Source organism: Heterocephalus glaber, unplaced genomic scaffold (assembly GCF_053883595.1).
Source record: "Heterocephalus glaber isolate CG9 unplaced genomic scaffold, H.glaber_assembly_v1.0 deba00001586, whole genome shotgun sequence".
In the NCBI taxonomy this organism is placed as follows: domain Eukaryota; kingdom Metazoa; phylum Chordata; class Mammalia; order Rodentia; family Bathyergidae; genus Heterocephalus; species Heterocephalus glaber.
Genome location: NW_028258364.1, coordinates 18,945,658 through 18,966,138, shown reverse-complemented (window position 1 = coordinate 18,966,138; position 20,481 = coordinate 18,945,658). Strand labels below are relative to the sequence as shown.

The 20,481-nt window shown below is 39.4% G+C and overlaps 1 long non-coding RNA gene across 3 annotated transcripts in view; it reads left to right on the top strand.

Annotated features, from left to right (window-relative positions):
• Window positions 1-18,972, top strand: part of LOC110343962 (uncharacterized) — a 39,350-nt gene extending 20,378 nt beyond the window's left edge. For all 3 annotated transcript variants that reach the window (XR_015443921.1, XR_015443920.1, XR_015443919.1), the window contains 4 exons: window positions 1,019-1,084; window positions 2,855-2,930; window positions 4,019-4,135; window positions 17,014-18,972. This is a non-coding gene — a long non-coding RNA (uncharacterized LOC110343962). The remainder of the gene's footprint in view (window positions 1-1,018; window positions 1,085-2,854; window positions 2,931-4,018; window positions 4,136-17,013) is intronic.
• The last annotated feature ends 1,509 nt before the right edge of the window (window positions 18,973-20,481 follow it).

Below are 20,481 nucleotides of genomic sequence, written 5' to 3'. Positions count from 1 at the left end.
ACACACACACACACACACACACACACAGAGTTTGCAAAGTTTCTGTAATCATGTATCTGGGAATGGTCCCCAGGAGTGCTAATTTCTAGCTGTTTGAACAGTCTTTTATCTGTACCCCAAATTAGAAGTGCAGCTGTTCCTCCTTAGCCTTAGACACACTTGCCTGATCTTGGAGTGACTTTATGAGGTTTCTTGCAACTGTTTTGTTTAGGAAGTTGGGCTTGAAGATTGGTTAGGCTGATTTTCTTTTGGTTCTTGCCTGGAATTCCTCTGGACCTTCCTGACCTTTAACTTTATTCATTCTTTGCTCACCCTGACGTTGTGGTGCCTTTAAACCCAAGAAAGCACGAGGCAGTGATGATCCCAAGTTATTTATGTGTCTGATGGCTGTATTAGTGGGTTTCCCATTTTGCTTTTCTCTGCAGCCTTTAGCCCTGAAAGCTCTTTGGAACAGGGTCTGTTTTCCTGTAACTGCCTCCTTGCACTTGTTGGGCAAAATCAGAGCAGTGATTAAGTCCTCAACACCCTTATGGCACTGCAGAGTAATAACATTTATCACACTTCTTATTTAAGCCCTTTAGAGAATGACATTTCACAGTGTAATTTTGCTTCACAGATTTTTCCCTTGTGAGTTTTAACTTTCAGGGTAGAATTCTCTCTATGGCTTCACCTTTTTCCTACTTTGTATATCTGTGAGAAGTCACACAAATAAGGCATAGCAAATGGAATCAGGTCATGCTCCCAAGTGCCCTTCACCTCAAGATTCCTGATTGTTTCTTCCTTATTTGTCATGAGCAGGCCCAAATTACCTCACCTCCAGCTGCCCTTTCCACTTTATGAAACAGGCGCTAACAGCAACACAGCTCTAAAAATTCCCGGATGACCTGCGTTTTGCTCTTTTTATTATCCCTTAAGAAATGTCTCAGTAATTGAAATCTAGAGTAGCAGAGTTTTGTGATCTTGCCACTTAGCATTTTACTTATGTTTGGTTTATTTATATTGTGTCTTTAAACCCTAGAGTGGTCAAAGTCTGCCTTACAGGACGTAAAGGACAGAAACCAAGAATGCCATCATTAATTCAAAGGTGAGAAGTTAAACAGGGGTCTCAGCACCCATACTTATTTGGGAGTCAGAAGGAGGGGAAGAAGTAGAAGATTCTGGAACATTTTAGTAGGTACCAACAGGGAGAGGTGAGACATTTTCACTAGATTTATACTGCATGATACATTTTATTTATTTATGGGTACACGGTATCTGTTTTTTCCCCTCTACAGTAATTTATCAGAGCGTTCATCCTGATTTAGTAGTGTGCAGAGGACACCCACTGCTAATTCTCCTTTATTTCATATATTTCTTTTACCTTAACTCATAAAGCTTCAGCATTGCTACTTCCTTTATCATCCATCTGTATTTCATTGCAAGTCCAACTCTTTTTGATCTATGGCACAAGCCCTCCTTTCCCACCTCTTTGTGCTCTCTTCACAGATTGAATTCCTCAGCATTGACATTTCAGTCATTTGATTTATCCCTACAGGTTCCCTGATGCCAGCCAGATCATAATTCCCTTTCTGGTAGCATCACTTCAAGATCTTCCTGGTTATTTCCCTTGGCTCCTACTATTTGTGGATTGGTGCCTAAGAGATTTAGTGGTGATTTGTCTCCTCTTTTTGTTTTCTGTTTGCTTAGATCCAAACCACAGGTGGTAAGTTGGGAGGCCCAAGGATACATATAATTGTGTGCCCTGTGAGTTTTGTTCTGCTTGGTGGGGAGTGCTGGAAGGGTCTGTCTCAAGCATAGTGGCAGAAGGGACATCTCTGGACTTGTTTCAAACAAAAGACTTGCCCATACGCCTTCTGTTAGGCTTTGCAAATCAAGTGACCCCTGCCAAATCCTTTGAGAAATTCTGGATGGAGAGAGCTAGATTATCAGTTTCAAAATCAATTATTTTTAAAAAATAAATTCATATGAAAGTTTGGTTAAAAGAAGTTTCAGTACTTATTTTCTTGTGCCATTTATTTTTTAATCAGTACTATCTTTGTGTAGTGTGACCAAATACACATACATGGGCAGATACACACATATAAAGAGAAACACAAGAGAGAAAGAGAAAAACAATTCCCCTCTTGGAATTCTCATGGTGTTGGCATTAAAATACTGAGTGTTACATTATCACAAGACCTTCAGTTGTCCTGATTTGCATTAGTGACATCTATTTCTCATGTCAGACAAGGGAAAGCTGCATAGACCTTTTCCCCCAGTCCTTTTACCTTTTTAAAAAACAGTACTTGTGATTTCCCATTGAAAGAGGTTCTGTGACTTACATATGATGTATTAGAGATTGGTTATATTAGGAAGAGTAACCTTCTTGCCCTATCCTTAAGTTGAATATAATCTAGATTTTGCTGCTTAATATAATCTGTACCTGTTATTTAATACTACATTTCGGGGCAGGGACTCATCATTCTCCATCTGCTGCTCTACTCTGTAAGACTCATGGGACTGGGTTCTCTTAGGCCTGGCTTGCCAGGGCTGTGGAATTGTTCCTGCCTCATCCCTTTGCTGTGGATAAAAGGTCTCCTGACTATGAGGAATGCCCACCAAGATGCCATCTCCCAGCCTTCTCTGTTGCTGAGGAGGACACTGTGGTGTCTTTGACACTTTCCCCTCATCGGAGAATAAAAGGGGCCAGTGACTCTCCTTGTCCTAAAGTCAAATTTATAACAGGCTTCTGCTACAGCTGAGTGGACTTGGGTAGTTATGAGGAAGAGTTCATGACTCTGAAGATGTGGAAATTCTTCAGCAGTTGTAAAAGCACATTCTGAATAGCTCTTTAAAATATTTTAATTTTTTTCAGATACTTGAAGGCTGAGATGAGAACCTTTTGGCTTCTCAGGGCCAATTTATTTCCCTAGAAAGGAGGACTACAACAGGTAACACCAGTTTGCCTTTTTTGTATAATGAAACATGGATTTCTTCCCAGTATCAGTGTTCTACTGATTAAAATGTCCCTGGAACCCTATGAAATGAGGCCAATTGTAGAGGTAGGATGACTAAGAAAATAATAGCAAAGCAGTGACCCAGTGATCAAAAGGGTCAGGAGCGAAAAGCATGTGAAGAAACCTGATGAAGAATATTTGTGTAGCATCAGAGACAGTAAAGAGTCAAATTTATTTACTTTTTAAAAAAATCTATTTTTGAGGAAGAACAAAAAGGCAAAAATAACAAACAAGCAGTGCTATTAAAACCCCATCTTCAGCCTGGCATGATGGCAAATGTCTGGAATCCTAGAATTCTGGGAGACGGAGGAAGGAGGATCACCAAGTTTGAGCCCAGCCTGGGCAACTTAGTGACTTGGTGAAAAAAGAGGAATGGAGATATAACTCATTCCAAAGGCCCTAAGTTAATTCCCCGGTACCACAAACAAACAAATCTCATCTTCCAAAGAATCACCATGATGTCTCTCTGAAGGCACAGGAGTAAAATACTATTATCATTACTTTTCAAGATTACCAGTAGATGAAGTCACTAGGGAAATATGACCTGGATATCCCAAAGGTCTGTTGACAGTCATACACATTGTCTACTGGAATTATTAATATGTAGAGTGCAGTAGAAGAAGCAACATTCATCACTGATCTCCACCATTTAGAATAATTTTTATAGATTCATCCAGTCCTTACCAATTGCATTTTCTGAGTATTGTAAAGAATAAATTATCCTATTATAATAGTACGCACTCTCTGAAATTAGGAATATGCTGCAGGCATTGACTAAAATGCATAGGCTGATAGCTTTTTAGCAAGAATGGGAGGCAAGATTTAAAATAAAACAGACTCTCAAGTGTTGAGCTATGGCATCTCTTCCAAATGGCTTCTCACAGATTTTTTTTTTTTAAAGCAGAGAGAAGTACTGATTTACCATTAATATAAGGGTATAATTTATCTGCACTGATTAAAATGATCAGTTATTCGGTGACAGCTCTTTATATTCAGGTAAATGCTTCCTTTGTGCTTTTCAGACAAGAATTTCTGACACATCATGGGAAAAAGTGAAGAAGTCAATCTTTGGGGTGTGTTTTTACCCAGGAGGTGGCCTGCAATGGGTTAGTGGCACATCACAATAAATTATTTATCAGGTAATAAGTGTGATAATTGTTCTTATTTATCATCAGTATAACTTGCCTTGTTCTCCTGTCATGCCTTCAATCAAATCCTCCCCAGAGATTTGCTGGTTAAAATATACAGCCAAAAGGTCATTCCAACAATTTTTACTCATAATGGCACACTGATTATCTCCTAATTGAAAAATGTAAACTAGGGGCTCTGTAAGTAATGTGAGTGACCCTTGCATTTCTAGCACAATGAGGAGAGTCGCTCTGTACCTCATTCATCCTGTCACAGGGAACAGTACAATTTTCTGTAATTTTGATGGTCTCCTAAATTAATTGAAAATAACTTTTTTGTTTTGCATGGAGGAGGAAAAAAACCCCCACGTGCCCAAATTTGCTGAAAAAAGTAGAGATGTAAAATACCACTCACTATCTACTGTCCTGCTGGCAGCTAATCCATTGAAGCTTAATTGTAATTATCCACCAGGTCCGGGCCTGGAGAGGAATACTGATTACTGCTACGTGCGTTTCCACGGGCAAGACTGAGTATTGAGCCTGTTGCAAAGTTTCAAGTACATTTATTTCTACCAGCAGCTGTAATGGATCATTGGTCATGGGCTATTTCTGGACTTGGTGCAACAGGAGAAAATAATTTCAACTTATTTGTGCAGAATTCCTTAAAAGATTGCCAAAGCTGCAAAAGCAGACTGATAGACATGTGACTACTTCACACTTTTGTGTCAGAGGCACCCATCCACCTGTGGTCCAGATGGTCTTGGGTTATTTTCTTATGATTTACCTCTCCTTCTAGAAGCCCATACTCAGCTAGACAGCCATGCAAATGCTCCCTGAACTTCCTTAATGAGAACAGTAATGCTATATTTTGGACCTGGAATATTCCCCAATGCCCCATGTGTTAAGAACTTGGGTCCCAGGGTTATTAGGAGGTGGAAGAACTCTTAAGAGGTGGGGCCTAGTGGGAGGCCTATAGGTCACTGAGGATGTGCCCTGAAATGGGACCGTGCAATGCTGATCTCTTTTCTCTTTATACCCTGGCTGGCCATGAGGTGAATGGGTTCACTCAGCCACACACTCCCCCATGATGTGCTGCCTCGCCACAGGCCCAGAAGCAACAGGGCTAATCAATCACGGACTTGAACAATGAGATAAAACAACCCTTGATGACTTAATTATCTTGGGTATTTTGTTACATTGACAGAAAGCTGATTAAATATGTAGTTACCATGAAAAAAGGAAGTCCACGTAGTTCTGTCTCCTTCCTCCTCTACTCTTCCTTTCTGCTCCCTCTCACCTGTTTTTGAACTCCCCTATGTTCACAGCTCATACAGGACCCTTTCTTAGTGCTTCATTTCCCACTTTAACGTATCTTGTCATTTAGCTTGCAGCCTCTTTTTTTTTTTTTTTGTATTAAATTCTTTTATTGGTACATTTTAGGTATACAACACAATTACATTTCTCATTGGGAATTGTACCTTTACATAATGCATCTTGGTTCTTATTTTTTCCCCATTCCTAGCCCTCCCTTCACCCCCTCCACCCTTCCCTATTTACAAAGACTTTATTTCCATTTCTCATCATTTTTCCTTTCCCTTCTTTCCTTTCCCCTGCCCCTCCCACTTACCCCTACCCTTTTGGACTTTTTCTTCCTATTTTACATTATCGATTATTCATTCTAATCATTGGTACATTTTAGGTATACAATATAATGACATTCATCATTGGAAATTTGCACCTTTACATAGTCTCTCTTGGTTCTTATTTTTCACCCTTCCCCAGCCCTCCCTTCAAGCCCTCCAGTCCTCCCTATTTACAAAGATTTTGTTCGTATTTTTCCATTTTCTCATATTAATCCCATTCCCTTCTATCCTTTCCTCTAGCCCTCCCACTTCCTTCCCCTTTGCCCCTTTACTTCCTATTTCACATGACCTATTATACATTTAGTCCTTATTTACACTTTCAGTTTCTCACACCAGAGAAACTATTCGGTATTTACACCTGTGTGTCCTACTTATTTCACTTAAGCGTATCACCTCAATGTGCATCCACTTAGCTATAAATGTCTCTAATTTCTCATTTTTTATGGCTGAGTGGTATTCCATTTTATTAAAAAAACACATTTTCTTTATCCAGTCTCCAGTTGATGGGCATTTGGGCTGTTTCCAAGTATTAGCTATTACAAACTGTGCTGCTATGAACATGGGTGCACATATATCACTATGGTATGATTCTTTTAATTCTTTGGGGAAGATCCCCAGCAGTGGAATAGCAGGGTCAAATGGGACTTCCAGTCCTAGATCTTTGAGGTATCTCCATACTGATTTCCACAGTGCTTGCACCAGTCTACACTCCCACCAGCAGTGGAGCAGGGTTCCTCTTTCCCCACAGCCCCACCAGCATTTGTTATTGGTTGATTTCATGATAGCAGCCATTCTTTCTGGAGTGAAGTGGAATCTCAGCATTGTTTTCATTTGCATCTCTCGAATGAATAGTGATGCTGAACATTTTTTCACGTATTTATTTGCTGTTTCTACTTCTTTGTCTGAGAAATGTCTGTTCATTTCAGATGCCCATTTTTGGACTGGGTCTTTAAATTTGGGAGGTCTGATCTTTTTAAGTTTTTTATAGATTCGAGATAGTAGACCTTTGTGTGAGGAAGAGCAGGTGAAGATTTTTTCCCACATTGTGGGTTGTCTGTTCACACTGCTGGTGGTTTCTCTTGCTGTGCCTTTTAATAAGAAGAGATCCCACCTGTTGATTGTTTGTGCTAGTTCACGGGCAACTGAGGTTTTGTTCATAAAATCTTTTCCTACACTGATGTCTTCAAGGATTCTACCTAACCTCTGTTCCAACTGGTTCAGAGTTTCTATTTTAATATTTAGATCTTTAATCCATTTTGATTTTAGTTTAGTGCATGGTGAGAGATACAGGTCTAGTTTTAATCTTTGGCAAGTTGAAGCCCAATTTTTCCAGCACTATTTATTAAAGAGGCTATCTTTCCTCCAGTGAGGGTCTTTGGCTCCTTTGTCGAAGATGAGATAGCTGAGTGTGTCTGTCGTTGTTTCTGCATCTTCTAATCTGTTCCACTGGTCCTCAAGTCTGTTTCTTTGCCAGTACCATGCTGTTTTTATCACAGTAGCTTTGTAGTAGTGTTGCAGGTTGGGGATTGTGATACCCCCTGCCATGTCTCTGTTACCTAGAATTGCTTTTGCTATTCTGGGTCTCTTCTTGTTCCAAATGAATTTTTGGATTGTTTTCTCGAGGTCTATGAAGTATGCTGCTGGGATCTCAATTGGAATTGCATTAAATCTATATAGCAGTTTTGGAAGTATGGCCATTTTCACTGTATTAATCCTTCCTAGCCAGGAGCAGGGGATGTCTGTCCATTTTCTGATATCATCTTCAATTTCTCTTTTCAGAGTGCCATAGTTTTCAGAGAAGAGGTTTTTAATTTCTTTCGTTAGGATGATTCCTAGGTATTTCAATTTTTTGGATGGTATTGTGAAAGGAATTATTTGCCCTATTTCTCTCTCAGTGAGTCTGTCATTGGTGTAGAGGAAAGCTATTGATTTTTGTGTGTTGACCTTGTAACCAGCTACTTGACTGAATTTGGTTATTAAGTCTAGAAGACTTTTGGTGGAGTTCTTGGGGTCTTCTATATAGAGTATCATGTCATCTGCAAATAATGACAATTTGACTTCTTCATTTCCTATCTTTATTCCTTTTATTTCTTTCTCTTGTCTAATTGCCGTGGCTAATGTTTCCAAAACTATATTGAACAAGAGTGGTGATAGTGGACATCCTTGTCTTGTTCCTGATTTTAGTGTGAAGGATTTCAGTTTTTGACCCTTTAGTATGATATTGGCTGTTGGTTTTTCATAGATGGCTTCTATCAGTTTGAGGTAGAGACCATCTATTCCAATGTTTTGTAGGGTTTTTATCATAAATGGATGTCGGATTTTGTCAAATGCTTTTTCTGCATCTATGGAGATAATCATATGGTTTTTGTCCTTGGCTCTATTGATATAGTGTATTACATTGATTGATTTTTGTATATTGAACCATCCCTGCATCCCTGGGATGAATCCCACTTGATGAGGGTGTATGATCCTCTTGATGATCTTCTGCATTCTGTTTGCCAGTATCTTATTAAGGATTTTTGCATCTGTGTTCATTAGTGAGATTGGCCTATAGTTCTCTTTTCCGGTTGGGTCTTTCTCTGCTTTGGGGATCAAGGTGATGCTTGCTTCCAGGAATGAATTTGGGAGTATTGCTTCCCTTTCAATTTCACTGAAGAGTTTAAACAGTAGTGGCAGCAGTTCCTCTCTAAATGTCTTGTAGAATTCAGCAGTGAAGCCATCAGGGCCCAGGCTTTTCTTAGTTGATAAGTTTTTAATTACATTTTCAATTTCATTGGTTGATATTGGGTTGTTCAGAATTTTTAGGTCTTCTTCGTTCAACTTTGGTAATTCATATGTATCTAGGAATCTGTCCATTTCTTCTGTGTTGTCTATCTTATTGGCGTATAGGTTCTGTAAGTAGGTATTGATGGTCCTCTGAATTTCTCCTGGGTCTGTTGTAATTTCACCCTTTTCATTCCTAATTGCATGGATTTGGGCCTTTTCTTTCCTTTTTCTGACAAGGTTGGCTAAAGGTTTGTCAATTTTGTTGATTCTTTTGAAGAACCAACTCTTGGCTTCATTGATTTTTTTGTATCGTTCTCTTAGTCTCCATTGCATTGATTTCTCCTCTGATCTTTATACTTTCCTCCCTTGTATGAGCTTCGGGGTTGTCCTGCTCTTCTTTTCTAGAAGCTTGAGGTTCAGCATCAGGTTATTTAATTGGGCTCGTTCTGTTTTCCTAATATGCGTATTCACTGCTATGAATTTCCCTTGTAAGACTGCTTTCATTGTGTCCCATAGATTCTGATATGTTGTATTGTCATTGTCATTTAATGGAAGGAACTGTCTGATTTCTTCTTTAATTTCCTCTGTGACCCATTGGTTATTCAGAAGTGTGTTGTTCAATTTCCATGTATTTATGAAATTTTTTGAGTTTCTTTTGCTATGGATCTCCAATTTCATCACACTATGGTCTGATAATATACAGGAGATAACTTTAATTCCTTTGCACTTACTTAAACATGTTCTGTGTGTGAGTATGTGGTCTATTTTGGAGAATGACCCATGTGCAGCTGAGAAGAATGTGTATTCTGATTTTGTGGGGTGGAAGACTCTGTAAACATCTGTTAAGTTCATTTGTTCAAGAGTTCGATTGAGTTCTAGCATTTCATTACTTATTTTTAGTCTAGTTGATCTATCTGTTTGTGACAGTGGGGTTTTGAGGTCCCCCACTACAATTGTATTAGTGCATATATGACTTTTCATGTCCGTTCATATTTGTTTTATATAGTTGGGCGCACTAGTGTTTGGTGCATAGATATTTATGATTGTCATCTCTTCCTCTTGGATTCTTCCCTTTACAAGGATGTAGTGTCCTTCTTTGTCTCTGTTAATCAGTGTTGGTTTGAAATCTACTTGATCTGCCAAGAGGATAGCTACTCCTGCTTTTTTTCAGGTTCCTGTCGCATGGAGTATTGTTTTCCGCCCTTTCACTTTCAGTCTATGAGTTTCCTTTTGAATGAAGTGTGTTTCTTGTATGCAGCATATTGTTGGATTTTGCTTCTTGACCCATTCTGCCAGTCTATTTCTTTTGATTGGTGAATTGAGACCATTAACGTTGATGGTTATAACTGAAACGTATTGACTTGTCATTGCCATGACTTTTTCTTTTTGTTGGGTTCTCCGCCTTTACATTTAATTTCTTGTCATGCCAGATGGGTTCATTCTGCTTTGCTTCCTGGGGTTGTGATCCTCAATGTCTGTTCCTAGGATATTGTGTAAAATTCTTTGGAGTGCTGGTTTGGTATTCACGAAGTTCCTAACGTGCTCTTTGTCATGAAAGTATCTTATTTCTCCATCCATTTTGAAAGATAGTTTTGCAGGGTCCATCAATCTGGGTTGGAGGCTGTTTTCTTTTAGGGCTTGGAATATGTCACTCCAAGCTCTTCTTGCCTTGATGGTTTGTGTTGAGAAGTCTGCTGTGATTCTGATGGGCTTTCCTTTGTATGTGATTTGTTTCTTTTCTCTGACTGCTTGGAGAACTTTGTTCTTCTGTTGTGTTTCTGGAATCTTAACAATTATATGCCTATGTGTAGATTTTTTTTGATCAAGGCTATTTGGAGTCCTATATGGCTCACTTATCTGTATGTCAAGCTCTTTCCCCCTGCTTGGGAAGTTTTCTGCCATTATTTCTGTGAAGAGATTTTTTATGTCATCTCCACTCTCTCCTGTTTCTTCATTGAGCCCAATCAGTCTTATGTTATTCTTCTTTGCATCATCTAGCAGCTGCTGGATTTATTTCTCATGTTCCCTTATAAATTTGAAGCAACTTTTCTTTTCCTGGTCCCTAATTGCAATCTTATCTTCTATATCTGAAATTCTGTCCTCACATTGGCTCATTCTGCTGTGTAGACTTTCAATGGAGTTTTTCATGTCCTGGAAATCTATTTGCATCTGTTTTATGAACTCCATTTTTTTCTTATGTTGGGATTCCATCATGTTCCTGAGCTCCTCTCTAGATTTATTAATCATGTCTTGCACTAGGGGCACAATTTCTCCTGTTATCTGAGAAATTATTTCTGATTTCATTTTTTCCAGATCCCCTTTTGTTGCCAGTTCAGTGGGTCCAGGTGGTTGAATATCAGAGTGTTCCATCTCATTTCCCTTTGGGGTTGCTGTAGGTGATCTGAAAGTCTGGTTTTGAGACTTATTTATGTGTTTTCTCATTTTGACTGGGGCAGGGGCTGTTAGCGCCTGCACAGATTACCTCCTCTGAGCTGGGTGAGGTGGGACAGGGGCCAGGAGCAGTGGTAGGGATGGTGACCCAAAAGCCCTTTCCTGTGGGCCGGGAGCAGTGGGAGGGATGGTGGCCTGGAAGCCCCTTCCTCTGGGCCAGGAGCAGCGGGACAGAAGGTGGCCCAAAAGCCCTTTCCTCTGGGCTGGGAGCAGCGGGAGTGATGGTGACTGGGAAGCCCCTTCCTCTGGACCAGGAGCAGTGGGACGATGGCTCAGAAACCCCTACCTCTGGGCCGGGAACAGCAGGACTCAGTACCTTGGTCTGGTGGTCTGGTGTCCTCTGCGTCTTTGTAGTGTGGAACCAGGTGGCTGCCTGTCTGCAGCGGGGTGATTCGGCATCTTCCGCCTGACTGGGGACCTCGGCAGGGCGTGGGCAGATCTGCCTGTGTGCAGCAGGCTGATTTGGCGTGTTCTGTGTGACTCAGGACCTCGGTAGGGCATGGGCAGACCTGCCTGTCTGCAGTGGGTTGATTTGGCGTCCTTGCAGCCTCTTTTGAGCCTGCTGTTGCCATTTGGCCTATGAACCATGACTTGACCCTTCCCTTGCCTACCCTGTGCTATTTCTTCCAGTTACTCTGGTTTTTCTTTGTTATTGGGGGATTTTTTTCATACATCTGGTGCTCCTCTGGTGTAGGGAGGGCATGGTTGTCCAACTTTCTGGCTTGTCTGGGCTGCATTGAGTGAAGAAGACTTGCCTTGGGCCAATATATCTAAATTAAAAAATTTCATTTAAAATATTTTTGTTATAACATATGGAGTATTAGTGATACTGTACATGTTATTATAACAATTACCATGTTCAAAAAATGGATACATTTCTGCACTTCCTAAACCACAGTCGCCAAAAACTATTTTAATGAAATAATATAAGGACCACAAGTTTTAGTAATTTAATAAGAAAACTTACATGTGTGCTTTATAACAGTAAATATCTATCTTTGCAGACACACACACATAAGTAGGCTGAAATACTGTTATTGGTAATTGCTGTGTTTGACTTGCCATGGAACATCTGATATACATGGGTTTCAGGGATTGACTATGTGAGTTGGTGGCGGGAGAGGTGGAGTTAGCGCTGCACACTCCTGCCCTCTGCTACACAATGTTCTATTGTTGCCTAGGCCAGCTTCCAGCACCCTGCAATGGAGTCATGAAAAATATCACTAAAAATCACATCATAATGTTAAGTTCACAATCTTTTGACCAGGCTCAGCTGTGGCTTGGAGGCCATCAATTAGGCTAGCTAGGGCATCCTCTCCTAGACCTATTTGTTCCTTCTTGTCTTCTTTTAATTGCTTTGTTTTCACTGTACTGGGAATTGAATCTAGGGCCTTAACACTGAGCTATATCCCCAGGCCTTTTGAAAACTTATGTTTGAGATATGGTGCAGCTAAGCCACTAAACTGGCCAGGCTGGACTCAGACTTGCAATCTTACTGTCTCGGACTCCCAGAGTGCTGGGATTATAGTCACAAGCTACCACATCTAGTTTGTTCTTGTCTTCTTGATTATAGGGTCCTTTGTCTCCTACCATGTTCTCATACCTCTGCATGGCTGCAACAGTTAAGTTTGATTGTCAACTTGGTTGGCTTGGGAGCCACATAGGGGATTAGGAAAGCACACTTCCTGGTGTGTTCTGGTGGGCCATACAGGTGTGACCTTGGGACTGCATCTGTTTCCAAGCCTTTCTTCTCTGTGCTCTTCCACTGTGTTCTGCTCCCTGAAGAGAGCAGCTTTACTCCACCACACCTCCTGCCATAATGTGCCTGGAGCCATCTGACCATGGACTGAAACTTCTGAAACTGTAAACCATTTCCTCCTTTAGGTGTATGTCAGGTGTTTTGTCCCAGCAATGGGAAGCTGACCAATACAACTACTCTTTCTAGACTCTATAGTTTTCCTTCTTCCCAGTCTTGTCTTCATCTGTCTACTCTGTTCAATCATCTCCTTTCTAATGTTCTGAAGTGGAGATTTAGGTTCACTTCTCCCTCAACTCAGTTGGTATGAGAGCCTTTCTCTTTTCACTTTACCATATAGTAGAGGTTAGACAGTATCAGTGTCAACCTCTGAAGTGGAGGCCACTTTCTACTTCTCAGCAGTAAGGTCAGTGGGACCAATTTCCAAAGGTTTTGAGAGTTACTTGTGTGATTTTATTGGTTCACTGAGAAATTGGCCTTCTCCTTCTAGGAAATGGAAGCATTCAGTAACTGGGTGATGGTAGTGTGTTCTCAAAGAGTACCATAAGGACCTTTCCTTGGAAGCTCTTTTGGCTCTTATTTTGATTGAGATTCAGTAACTCTAACCCTGTGTACAGAGTCCCTCTCATGATCAAATGTTTTGAACTCCCAAATTAGGACACATGAATAAACAGAAGGACCGACTATTTAAAATCTTGAAAAAAATCTAGGATGTTGTATTAGTTATCTATTGCCATGTAAGAAATTACCCTGAATGTGGCTTAAAATAACAATCATTGATTATCTCATACTGCTTTGGGGGGTCGGGACTCTGGGAGTGTTTGTAGGTGATATTGGCTCAGGGACATTCCTGAGGTTGCAGTCACGATGTTGGCTGGGGCTGCACTTATCTGAAGCCTTGACTTGGTGCTTCCGGAGAGACTCACAGTTGTGACTGCAAGCAGAACTCACAGTTGTGACTGTGCATCACCTCATGGGTCTCTCCACAGGGCTGCTTGAGTGGTCTCACAACATGGCAGCTGGCTTTCCCCAGAGCAAGTGATCCAGAACAGCGCGGTAGAAGCCATAATGTCTTTCTTTCATGACCTAGTCTTGGCAGTCTTACCCTATCATTTTCATAACAACCTACTGGTTACACAAGTGAGCTCTATTTATTGAGGGAGGGAACTGCCCAGGAACAGGAATATCAGAGGTGGGTGTCCATCTGGGAACCATCTGGGAGGCTGGCTACCACAAAAATGTGGACTCACTTATTCTGCATAGACCTGCCCTCAGTATCCCTCCAACCTTGCTTAGAAGGTGGTGGTGAGGATAGAAACAATGGGCACATTATGTCCTTATAGCTCTTGAATCAGAAAGCAAAAAGCTTCCCAGCTGCCATTACAGTTAAAAACAAACTGGAAGTTTAATTCATTCTTTCTTTTGTTTTTTTAAAATTCAATCTTGCTGTTTTCCAATGTGTGTTTTCCAGAGGATTAGTCCTGTGATGTGCTGTACCAAAAACTATTTTGTAGTCAGACTCAGAGATTCACAGTTTTTATGGACTGGTTAATAGCTCTGAGAATTCTTGCAATAGAGTTACCTTTTTTCACTTTAGTTAACATAGCATTCTCAAACTTATTTGTGCACATTTAAAACATTTTTTCATGCCTAACAATATCCTCCAAACACAGTACTCTTTAAAATAAACATCTGGAAACACTGCTTTACATAGATGTCCTTAAACAATATTAGTCAGAATGTGTTGAAGATGGTTGTAATATTAAAAACACATTGAACCTATACGGAACCATAGAATTGCTGCTCATCAGATGGAAGCCCTTGAAGGCCCTGTTATTACCACAATGCCTAAGTCAGCACATAAAACTGTTTGCATGGGAGCCCTCCATTGACCATCCCCTTTCCTGTGCTCTGAGAGCATGCACTTTGATGATTCTGTATCCCTATGTGAAGTCTGTATTGAAAACTGGCCCTCAAAGTCTTTCAAAGAGCATTAACCTTCTTCCTCCAGAAGGAGAAGATTTTCTCCACCTACATATAAACTCCAAGAAGCACTGCTCTGCTGAGATTAAGCATCTCTTAGCTGGTGTATTTTATGGCTGAATTGTTTGTCTTGGTATGTAAGCCTCTGGGGCATAACCATTTCTTCTTATGAGCGTGGTATAGCACTCGGCACACTGTCAGCACTCAACCCAAAATAAATCATCATAATAATAGTCATAAACATAAATCAAGGGAGCACAATTCAACTTATTTATAGCTTTACAGGAGAAGCACAATAGAAAAAAGTGCAGTTATTTTCCATCATATTATTCTATATCACTTCCAAGCACAATGTCATATTGTCCACTAGTGTGTAGCCAGGTAATGAAGGATTCTGGTGTAACCAGCAAATTCTGTGGGTTCCGACATAAAAGATGTGAGGCTAAAACCTCACGCTTCCTGAGTTTCTATAACTGGAATCTGGATTTCTAGGGCTTATTAAGATAATATTTAGCATATAATTATCCTGACATTTTTAAAAAGGAAAAGTGTTTAAGACAAATTATGTAGTAATATTTAATCACAAAAATATACTCGTTCTGCTCATTTCTTCCAAGGTCCCCTTTCTAATTGCCAAGGTGAAAGCTTAAAGCTTAATAAAGATTTTAACCTAATGTTTGATCTAATGGATAATAGTGGATTAGGTAGTGGGTTATCCCTCTCGTATAACATACTTTTATGTACAGAGAGATTTTATCACTTTGAAGTCCAGGACACTCAGAATCGAGCTTGTCGTTCTGTAGGACTAAATATCAAAGTGTAATAGCCACTTTCCCATTTTTTTTAACTTGAGGAATTTGGAAAATACCCCAGGCAGGTAAACACATATGTATGAAAATATGTAAGAAGATAATGCTGAATAGTATCCATTGTCCATAATCAACCTGCCTTTTTTTTTTTGAGTTTGACCTCAGAGATTTGCACATGCGAAGCACATGCTCTGCCATGGAACCACACTCCAGCTCACTTGAACATTTTGATAAGCTTATTTTCAGGCATTTTTACAAGTATGTATTTTATTTACAAATTTTTAGGAAGCATTTTTTCTTTCTCTAAAAAATTGACAGGTAAAATTGTATGTACTTGTTGCATAAAGCATGATGGTTTGAAGTATGTATACCTGTGGAATGGTTCGAATCTAGCTAACTAACATATATACCACTTCACATAGTTACCATTTTTCTGGTGAGAATATTTAATAACCACTCTCAGCATTTTTCAAGAATATATTGTCATCAGCTACAGTCAACTGCTATACACTATACTTACACTTTAAAAGCACACAAATAACACATGGATACATATTCCTTTTTAAAAAAGAAAGCCTCTTTAACTCCATCTAAATCTTGTTCTCCCTCTATCCTACTTTTTAATGGTATGCATAATCATGAGCATTGTATTTATATGTCATATGTTTTAATGCAAATCACTTCTAAAACAAAATTGTCTATGACATATACACATGAATTAATCCTTTTTTATCTACTATGTAATATTCTACCTCTAAATATCCAACATTTTATTTACTAGTACTTTTATTTAATATTACAAATAATATTCCAGTGAATGTCTTTACACATGGTACAGTTTAAATGACTAGATAGTTAAAAATATAGATGTTCTGGCTCATAGTTGCAGATTATTTTTTGTTTTAATAGGCAGTGAATGTTCTAATTGATACAGCCTTTACTGATGAATAGATCCCGCTCTACAAAGTTTCATCAATCTATGGTATTTTCAAATGTTAGCTTCTTCCTATGTGGTGAAAAATATCACTAATATTTTAATTTATATTTCTCTAGTTATTAGTGAGGATAAGCTTATTTTTAGGAGTCTTTTGGCTATTCGTATTTTCTCTTTAATGAATTTACCTCTTTATATCCTTGGTTTATTTCCCCTTGGATTATTATTTTCTTATCCATGTTTTAGGAGTTCTTCACACATCTTATGTAACATTTTATCTTGCATATTTGTCCAGATACCTCTCACAGTTTGGTTCTTGGCTTTGAACTCTGGTTAGGGGTCTTTTTGTTGAAAAGCAGTTTGAAATTTTCAGGTAGTAAAATTTTATTTATATTTAATTTAATTTTTAAAAACTTTTTTAATCTCAGAAAAACAAACTTAGGTTTTATACTTCCTGTAACAGGAAGTATAAGATCACAGTCACAGATTAAAAACTTTTTTAATCTCAGAAAAACAAACTTAGTTTTTATGCTTCCTGTTTGCAACAGGACGTGTAAGATCACAGTCATCCTGGAGTTTTGCCTGACCGGATGTAAAATCAATGTGGAGCTGAAATTCAGTGAATAACCATGCTGACTGGACCTACTCAATGGAGAACCACAGAAAATATCTTCCTGGGTACCCCAGTGTAACAAAGCAAAGGTGCTATTTTGTTTTGCATCGGTGGTCTTATGGCTAAGCACATTATATTTAGCAGCTGGAGTCCCCTCATTTGATTTTCAACCTCACCCAACTAGACATTTGGCAATCTCGATTAAATGGCTTTCTCATTCTGTCACTAAAATTTTAACAGCAGTTGTTAAGTGAAACATGAGAAAGCTGTGTTCACTACCATGTACTCCAAATGCAAGGGAAATGGATTTCTCAGAAAAATCAGCATGATTATGTCACGTGAGAAGAGTCTCTCGTCTCCAGTCCTGCTTGCTTCCCAGACACCTGGTTACTTCCCTTTTTACAGTAGGTTTCTGACATCCCAACAAAACCTTCTGCAACATTTTCCCTAACCTACTTCATTAGCATGTGTTCAGAGCAAAACACCAAGCAGTGAGGCAATTAGAAGTCTGATAAGGTCTGAAGTGACTGCTGCCTGCAATGGGGATGAATTAGCGTCCTAGTGAGACAGACCCCTGCAGGGTGGGGAAGGCCTCAGTTGTCACACAGGCTGACTGAAGAACATGTATTGGGTGGGGACAAACTCTTACTTCCATAGTGTTAGGATTACTTTGGGTTGCTTTGAACTAGTAGTGTGGCATTGGTAATATATCTTTTTTAGGGTTTAAAATTAATTTTTTTTATTGCTATATGTTTGTAGTACATATTGATTACATTTCTCACGGGAGGTTGGAACATGTACATAACACATCGTAATTCTCTTTATCATCCCCGTTCCCCTTCCCTGCCACCCCACCTTGCTCCCTGTGAGCCAAAATAACCCTTTTGTCCTTCAACTTTGGGTGTTGGGTATTTTGTGTCAGCAATGAGAAAAGTAACTAAGACAATGTGGCACTTTTATTTCTATATCCTCATGTGGCAGAAAGAGAGCAAGCTCTAGCTTTTTTCTCATCTTACAAGGACAGTAATTCCATCATGAGGGCCCACCCTCATGACTTCATCTAAATCCAGCCACATTTCTAAAGTTCAAACTCTGAGTACCATCATCACATTAGGGGTTCGGACTTCAACATAAAAATTGGTGGGGTGAGAGATTGAAAGGGGAAATAAAAACTGAAATGTACAGTAGATACTGGGAAATGGGAAGAAAATGTTCAAATGGGAAAGGGAACAAAGAAGGGGAGGGAGAAAGGAAGTTAGGGACAAGGAGAAAAAGTAAAAATAGAAAGAAAAAGTGGAAACAAAGCTTTTGTATATAGGGAGGAGAGGGGGGCTTTAAAGGAGGGGGAATGGGAAAGAAAAAGAGGCAAGATATGTCATGTGTGGGTGCAAATTCCCCACGATGAGTGTTACTGTGTATATCTGAAATGTACCAATAAATGTTTTGCCTAAAAAAATTGTTGGGGTGAGCACAAATACATGGTCCATAACAAGCGGATTCAAATATATTCACAGAGTTGTAAGGCCATTATTGCAACCAACTTTTGAACGTTTTTATCATTCCTCCCCAAACCCCAAACTGCATGCCCATTACCTATCACATTACCTCACTTCACCCATATCACCCAAGAGGCCCTCAGCCCCAGGGCAATCACGAATGGATATTCTGTCTGCAAAGATTTGCCTTTTCTGTCTTTAATAAAATACAACCATTTGATAGGCAGTCTTTTGGGATTGGCGTCTTTTTACTTGTACAATGTTTTCATATTACAACATGCGTTAGTACTTCATTCTTTATTAATGCTGAATAATATACCATTCCTGGATATGCCACATTTGGTTTATTCATTTATCAGACAATGGAAGTTTATGTTATCTTCACTCTGACAGGCATTGCTACCTTTATTTGATAAATGAGAAAGCAATATCAAAGAATTGGAGTGATCTATCAAAGAGTTCAAGTCCACACAGCCAGTCAGAGGTAGAACTACAGACATCAAATCCAGTGTATATTTCATACTTTAAGAATCTCTCATTCATTTTCTTTCACTTTCTCCTTTTTTCTTAAAATTAAGTACACTCCAATATCTATATTAAGAAAAATTGCTATTAACTTGATTCTTTTGATGCTAAGTCATTTTCTTCAATCCTTACCCCTGCCCCCACCCCTGGCTAAAGACCAAGCTCTTAGGCACTGTGAGTATAACGAGATTTACACATATCTAAACCCCAATGCAGAAATTCTCCAAACCCATAGACTGCAGAATCCCACTCACTATTATTGGGCTGATCTGTTAACTTTTGATAGTTTGGTAGTTGATGACTGAACAAATTCCTGGCTGACATGTTAGCTCTGATTTGAAAGCCTGGAGGAGTGAAACGTTTTGAAAGCTCTCCTAGTTCCAAATTTGCCAGGACTGAGAGTGCCCTGTTTCCTTGTTCAGTATGTTAAATATGGAAAACTGTCTGAAATGTAAAAACAAGCTTGATGGTAATGGTGAATAATAAAGACTGTAATTTTATAACTTGTTTTAAAATTACTTCAAATCTAGTACTGAGCATAGTTATAATGGAATTCTTCAAATTGAATCAGGACAATGCAACAAAGTCTCTCACAGATGGAAGAAAACACCAATTAATTTAAATGTCTTTCCTTGGGGCTTACTGATCATCCTCCTGGGCCAAATACATTATTAATGTTCAGATGAATTGGCTAAAACATTCAATATTCAGCAATTCATTACTTGATGCTAATAATTTCTGTTAGCTGGTTGCAAGGTATTATAGTCTGTTTTGTGTTGCTATAACAGAATACGTGAGTCTAGATGATTTATGTATATATATATATTTTTTGGTACCGGGGATTGAACTCAGGTCCTTGCACTTGCGCAGGAGGCGGCAAAACCACTGAGCTAAATCCCTGGCCCAAAGTAACATACGTTAATTTTTTTTTTTTGGTACCAGGGATCGAACTCAGGTCCTTGCACTTGCGAGGCAGGCGGTGGAACCACTGAGCTAAATCCCCAGCCCAAGCCTAGATGATTTATCAAGAACAGAAGTTTGTTTCTCAGAGTTACGGTGTCTAGAAGTTCAAGACCAAGGCACGGGCAGTTTTGGTGTCTGATGAGGACGAAGACTTCACTTTCAAGTCAGGGCCTAGAATGTTGCCTCTCCCTGAGGGGAGGAGCAGAGGAAAGGGGCTGAGGTAGCGCTAAATTTAAATTTGTTCTTTATAACAGCATTAATCCCATGGTAAAGCTCTCGTGGCTCAGTCACCTCTAAAAGTCTCACCTCTTGATACTGTTAAAATAGCAATTAAATTCCAACAATGTTTTTTGGAGAGGGGAACATTCAAATCATCGCATAGGTGAATAGGTAAAGCTGGACATAGTTTTACATTTGGG